Source organism: Bombus huntii, unplaced genomic scaffold (assembly GCF_024542735.1).
Source record: "Bombus huntii isolate Logan2020A unplaced genomic scaffold, iyBomHunt1.1 ctg00000203.1, whole genome shotgun sequence".
Lineage (NCBI taxonomy): Eukaryota > Metazoa > Arthropoda > Insecta > Hymenoptera > Apidae > Bombus > Bombus huntii.
Window position 1 is genome coordinate 40,737 of NW_026099432.1, and position 6,764 is coordinate 47,500.

Consider the following 6,764-nt stretch of genomic DNA (forward strand, 5'->3'; position numbering starts at 1 on the left):
TAATTGATTATAAACTTATTTTTTGTCCGTATTCGATAAAAGAGTATGTTTACTGATGCAATTTTTCGGTGAAAAAAAAAATTAATTTTTTGGTAAAAATGCATTTCTATTATGTTAATAAAACGTCTGGTAATGTATTTCGATGGTTGGATATTGGCTTTGTATAGTAGTGATCGAGCGTTCGCGAGACTAAGTTCCAGCGTCCCTTCCGAACGGTACGTTGCTACGGAGGTTTTGCACCGTAAGCGCGCGGCCGCTAGCCCGGCCGGCGCCGGCCTTCCGGCTGGCGCTTTCGTATCTATAAGAGAGACGTCGAGCCGGACGGTTCGGTCGGAACAGCGTTGAGCGCGTGGCTATTCTACGGCCTCGGTTGAGAATTCAGTCACCGCTCCTCGAGTCTTAGTGTATTTTACGCTATTTCTCGACTGTTCCTCCGTTCTCGTTCTGGTTTTTTCTCTACACTGCTGCGCCGCGGGTCGCTGTCCTGGACGTAATGACCAAATATCGTGGCAAGGTTCCCCTGAGTCGGGAAGCTGGTGACCTGTGTGTACGTATTCTAACAAAAATTGTTAGATGCGTGTGTGCTTGTACTAACTGAGCATCGATTCATTCAAAAGAGTATAACCGTCTGCTTTCTATAAAAACTTCTGCTTTCGCAGAAGTATCCGATGAGGCGGTAGGAGCGTACTATCTTTGCGTAGTATGTCTTCTGCCGAAAATGTTCTACCGATTGAAAGAATATTCTTACGGTATGTCCAGCGCGACGCACTGGGATACGCGCTTGTTCGTTCAGCGTGAGGTGCGTATACGTGCTTTACCGCTAAGATATTCTAATAAGTCTTTTTACACGAAGACAGCATTATGGAAATGTTCCTTTAGAAGTACGATTCTAAACATTTTATATAAGACTATGAGAAAGAGAGAGAGAGAAGAGAGGAGGTGGAGTTGAGAATTACAAAGTGGCTGCGAGCGGCGTTCGAAGATTATTACTGAACTATGGGTGTATCTCGAACGTCGCTAGGAGATATATTTTATAGATATATCTATCTTAAGAACGAAAAGTCTCGTCGTACGGTGCTTACGTCCCACCTACGACACGAAGAGAACTTAAACGAAATTTATAAGAATTGTTATACGAATAAGATCCCTGGTTGATCCTGCCAGTAGTCATATGCTTGTCTCAAAGATTAAGCCATGCATGTCTCAGTACATGCCGCATTAAGGTGAAACCGCGAATGGCTCATTAAATCAGTTATGGTTTCTTAGATCATACCTACATTTACTTGGATAACTGTGGTAATTCTAGAGCTAATACATGCAAACAGATTCCGACCAGAGATGGTAGGAATGCTTTTATTAGATCAAAACCAATCGGTGGCGGATGGCTCGTCTGTCCGTCCATCGTTTGTTTTGGTGACTCTGAATAACTTTGTGCTGATCGCATGGTCATCTAGCACCGGCGACGCATCTTTCAAATGTCTGCCTTATCAACTGTCGATGGTAGGTTCTGCGCCTACCATGGTTGTAACGGGTAACGGGGAATCAGGGTTCGATTCCGGAGAGGGAGCCTGAGAAACAGCTACCACATCCAAGGAAGGCAGCAGGCGCGCAAATTACCCACTCCCGGCACGGGGAGGTAGTGACGAAAAATAACGATACGGGACTCATCCGAGGCCCCGTAATCGGAATGAGTACACTTTAAATCCTTTAACGAGGACCAATTGGAGGGCAAGTCTGGTGCCAGCAGCCGCGGTAATTCCAGCTCCAATAGCGTATATTAAAGTTGTTGCGGTTAAAAAGCTCGTAGTTGAATCTGTGTGTCACAGTGTCGGTTCACCGCTCGCGGTGTTTAACTGGCATTATGTGGTACGTCCTATCGGTGGGCTTAGCTCCTCGCGGGCGGTCCAACTAATATCCCATCGCGGTGCTCTTCACTGAGTGTCGAGGTGGGCCGATACGTTTACTTTGAACAAATTAGAGTGCTTAAAGCAGGCTACCTTCGCCTGAATACTGTGTGCATGGAATAATGGAATAGGACCTCGGTTCTATTTTGTTGGTTTTCGGAGCCCCGAGGTAATGATTAATAGGGACAGATGGGGGCATTCGTATTGCGACGTTAGAGGTGAAATTCTTGGATCGTCGCAAGACGGACAGAAGCGAAAGCATTTGCCAAAAATGTTTTCATTAATCAAGAACGAAAGTTAGAGGTTCGAAGGCGATCAGATACCGCCCTAGTTCTAACCATAAACGATGCCAGCCAGCGATCCGCCGAAGTTCCTCCGATGACTCGGCGGGCAGCTTCCGGGAAACCAAAGCTTTTGGGTTCCGGGGGAAGTATGGTTGCAAAGCTGAAACTTAAAGGAATTGACGGAAGGGCACCACCAGGAGTGGAGCCTGCGGCTTAATTTGACTCAACACGGGAAACCTCACCAGGCCCGGACACCGGAAGGATTGACAGATTGATAGCTCTTTCTTGATTCGGTGGGTGGTGGTGCATGGCCGTTCTTAGTTGGTGGAGCGATTTGTCTGGTTAATTCCGATAACGAACGAGACTCTAGCCTGCTAAATAGACGTAACTTATGGTATCTCGAAGGCCCCCGGCTTCGGTCGGTGGGTTTTTACTACCAACGTACAAACAAATCTTCTTAGAGGAACAGGCGGCTTCTAGCCGCACGAGATTGAGCAATAACAGGTCTGTGATGCCCTTAGATGTTCTGGGCCGCACGCGCGCTACACTGAAGGAATCAGCGTGTTTTCCCTGGCCGAAAGGCCCGGGTAACCCGCTGAACCTCCTTCGTGCTAGGGATTGGGGCTTGCAATTATTCCCCATGAACGAGGAATTCCCAGTAAGCGCGAGTCATAAGCTCGCGTTGATTACGTCCCTGCCCTTTGTACACACCGCCCGTCGCTACTACCGATTGAATGATTTAGTGAGGTCTTCGGACTGGTGCGCGGCCAATGTGATAAGCATTGCCGATGTTACCGGGAAGATGACCAAACTTGATCATTTAGAGGAAGTAAAAGTCGTAACAAGGTTTCCGTAGGTGAACCTGCGGAAGGATCATTAACGATACGATACCAAAAGAATTTGACTTGAACACATATAAAAACTATGAAATATATATCACAATGGTCGGTAAGGAGCCGTACTCCTCCTGTATCGACGAAAGTATATACGACGTATTAACAAGCTATATACTTTAACAAACGAAAACGCCAGGGAGCTTGGCAACCTCCGTTGGCACGAATAGAAATATTCTTAAGGAGGAGACGACCCTCCAGCTACGGAATTATACGAAGAGAAGGTGGCACTCTCTCTCGATCATCGGGATGAAGAGATATATATATACAAGTATAAAAACGAAATGCGAATGAAACTTATTCGAGGCGCCTGCGTGAGGTCGTAAACAGAAAGACCCGCCGTCTCCGAATAAAACATATAACATATAATATATATATATATGAAATTCTAATAAAAGGGAACTCTAGCTTCGAAAGAGCCAACAAAAGTTAAGGCTCGATATCAAACGAAAAAATTACGATGGAAACCAGGTGTAAAGAGAAATGCAGTCGTGGCGCCTGCGAGAGGCCGTACACAGAAAGACCCGCCGTCACGATCTCGTATTTCGTATTTGCATCGTGGAAACCGTACAAACGAAATATAAAAGTCCATGCAAACTAATAAGAAAATCTCTAAAGTGCCTCGTGTCGGAGTGATCATGCTCGCCTATTCTCTTCTATGTTTCGTGGTCTGTGTTGCGTTTGTTCTCCTCCTAGCAACGGGACATATCGAAGACTCCTCTTTGGGATCGAACGAAGCGTCTAGAACGAGTCGACGAGAGCGAAAGAACTTGTAGCGAGTCGCGCAGAGCGAAAGGATACCGATATACATCTTCGAAGGTTCTCTTCGAAGATCCATGGATACCTTCTGCGTCGACTTCTCTCGTCTCTTTCATCGAAACTCTCGTCGTTCTCGAAACGTGCTTCCTACCCAAAGGGCGTGTGCTCTTCGTATGTCGTTTCGTTCGAAATAACGAAACCACGTGTAACATACTCGTGGATCGGGTAACCTAGAACGAAGACGCATCGCGTGGATGTTGGCCCGCTATGCGACGATGACCGATGATGATGATGATGATGATGATGATGATATGATGATGATGTCGATGTCGACGACGACGACGATGAAGACGATGTGTAGCAACGATTCGTAACTAGTCTAGCCGAAGTTCGTTCAGAGGGGAACGCCGCCGGCTTCGAAGCCTCGATGTCGTGAGTCGGACACCCGTGCCGTCGCTAGAGTTTTTCAAACTCTGCTTCTGGATATTGGGACGAAAGACCGCTCGAGGACGACGACAGCCGTGCGTGCGTATCCCATCGAATTTTTTTTACACCACCTGAACGAGACTAAAGTTTCGTCTAGTTGATCGTCTACCGTCGCATAATGTATATTATATACCGTTCAGAGGGGACCGGCTGTCTATCCTCGTTGTCGTGAGTCGGACACCCGTGCCGTCGCTAGAGTTTTTCAAACTCTGCTTCTGGATATCGGGACGAAAGACCGCGCGAGGACGACGGATGCGAGTCCCATCGAATTTTTGACTTACACACTACCTGAACGAGACTTAAAGTTTCATATTATATACCGTTCAGAGGGGACCGGCTGTCTATCCTCGTTGTCGTGAGTCGGACACCCGTGCCGTCGCTAGAGTTTTTCAAACTCTGCTTCTGGATATCGGGACGAAAGACCGCGCGAGGACGACGGATGCGAGTCCCATCGAATTTTTGACTTACACACTACCTGAACGAGACTTAAAGTTTCATATAATATACCGTTCAGAGGGGACCGGCTGTCTTTCCTCGTTGTCGTGAGTCGGACACCCGTGCCGTCGCTAGAGTTTTTCAAACTCTGCTTCTGGATATCGGGACGAAAGACCGCGCGAGGACGACGGATGCGAGTCCCATCGAATTTTTTATTTACACACTACCTGAACGAGACTTAAAGTTTCATCCAGTTTGTCGTCTATCATCGCATATATAATATACCGTTCAGAGGGGACCGGCTGTCTATCCTCGTTGTCGTGAGTCGGACACCCGTGCCGTCGCTAGAGTTTTTCAAACTCTGCTTCTGGATATCGGGACGAAAGACCGCGCGAGGACGACGGATGCGAGTCCCATCGAATTTTTGACTTACACACTACCTGAACGAGACTTAAAGTTTCATATAATATACCGTTCAGAGGGGACCGGCTGTCTTTCCTCGTTGTCGTGAGTCGGACACCCGTGCCGTCGCTAGAGTTTTTCAAACTCTGCTTCTGGATATCGGGACGAAAGACCGCGCGAGGACGACGGATGCGAGTCCCATCGAATTTTTGATTTACACACTACCTGAACGAGACTTAAAGTTTCATCCAGTTTGTCGTCTATCATCTCATATATAATATACCGTTCAGAGGGGACCGGCTGTCTATCCTCGTTGTCGTGAGTCGGACACCCGTGCCGTCGCTAGAGTTTTTCAAACTCTGCTTCTGGATGTTGGGACGAAAGACCGCGCGAGGACGATGGATGCGTGTCCCATCGAATTTTTGATTTACAAGACACACACTACCTGAACGAGACTAAAGTTTCATCGAGTTTATCATCGCATAACCCGTTCGGAGGGGACCGGCTGTCTATCCTCGTTGTCGTGAGTCGGACACCCGTGCCGTCGCTAGAGTTTTTCAAACTCTGCTTCTGGATATCGGGACGAAAGACCGCGCGAGGACGATGGCTGCGAGTCCCATCGAATTTTTGTTTTTTTTTTTTTTTTTTAAAGAAAAAACACCACCCGAACGGAGATGTGTTCTATCTTTCGTCGATTTTTCATGCTTTCAGTCGGTCGCGTGGTCGCCATCCGTTCGGAGGGGATCGCCGGCTTCGAAACCTCGATGTCGTGAGTCGGACACCCGTGCCGTCGCTAGAGTTTTTCAAACTCTGCTTCTGGATATTGGGACGAAAGACCGCTCGAGGCGGACGGCCGCGCGAATCCCATCGAATCTTTACTATCACCCGAACGATGGAGAGATGCACGCGCGCTGTTTCTTGAATAATTGGACGAGAGAGTAGAATCAAACACATATATAACATGGGCTAGCCACCGTGCTTACTCGTTCGCGAGATCGTGTGCTGTACAGAGGATTCAGAATCGGGTGTATATATCCCCGTCGTTTCCTGACGAACGGAGCTTCGATCTCGATGGTTGTTATATATCATAATGTACTTTACGCCCGGCCGGCGAACGCGCGTATCTTCGCGCGTTCGTCGTTTTCTTTTTTTTTCGAACGTTTTTGTGTCGTCAATCCTATGGCGACTTCTGCGCGTTCGATTCCCGTTGGTCGAACGTGACGGAACTCGGCTTCGCTAGAACCGAGAAGAGTACATTTGAGTATTGAACTGTTGTAAATTTATAAAAGATTACCCTGAACGGTGGATCACTTGGCTCGTGGGTCGATGAAGAACGCAGCTAATTGCGCGTCAACGTGTGAACTGCAGGACACATGAACATCGACATTTCGAACGCACATTGCGGTCCACGGATACAATTCCTGGACCACGCCTGGCTGAGGGTTGCTCACGTAAACCTAAGACTGCTTGCGTTGCGTATCGTTACTCTCCGTATCTGTCTCTCTCTGTCCCTTCTTGCCTTAACAACCCGCCGTCGTTCTTCTTTATATAAGAGAACGTTTCAGAGTCGGACGAAGGTACAAGAACGAGGATACGAATAA

The 6,764-nt window shown here is 47.6% G+C and overlaps 2 non-coding genes across 2 annotated transcripts; both read left to right on the forward strand.

Moving 5' to 3' along the window:
- The first annotated feature begins 1,144 nt into the window (after positions 1–1,144).
- LOC126877649 (small subunit ribosomal RNA) lies at positions 1,145–3,067 on the forward strand. Its single transcript, XR_007695218.1, has one exon. It is a non-coding gene; the product is annotated as a small subunit ribosomal RNA (ribosomal RNA).
- Positions 3,068–6,454: 3,387 nt separating this feature from the next.
- Positions 6,455–6,609, forward strand: LOC126877647 (5.8S ribosomal RNA). Its single transcript, XR_007695216.1, has one exon. It is a non-coding gene; the product is annotated as a 5.8S ribosomal RNA (ribosomal RNA).
- The last annotated feature ends 155 nt before the right edge of the window (positions 6,610–6,764 follow it).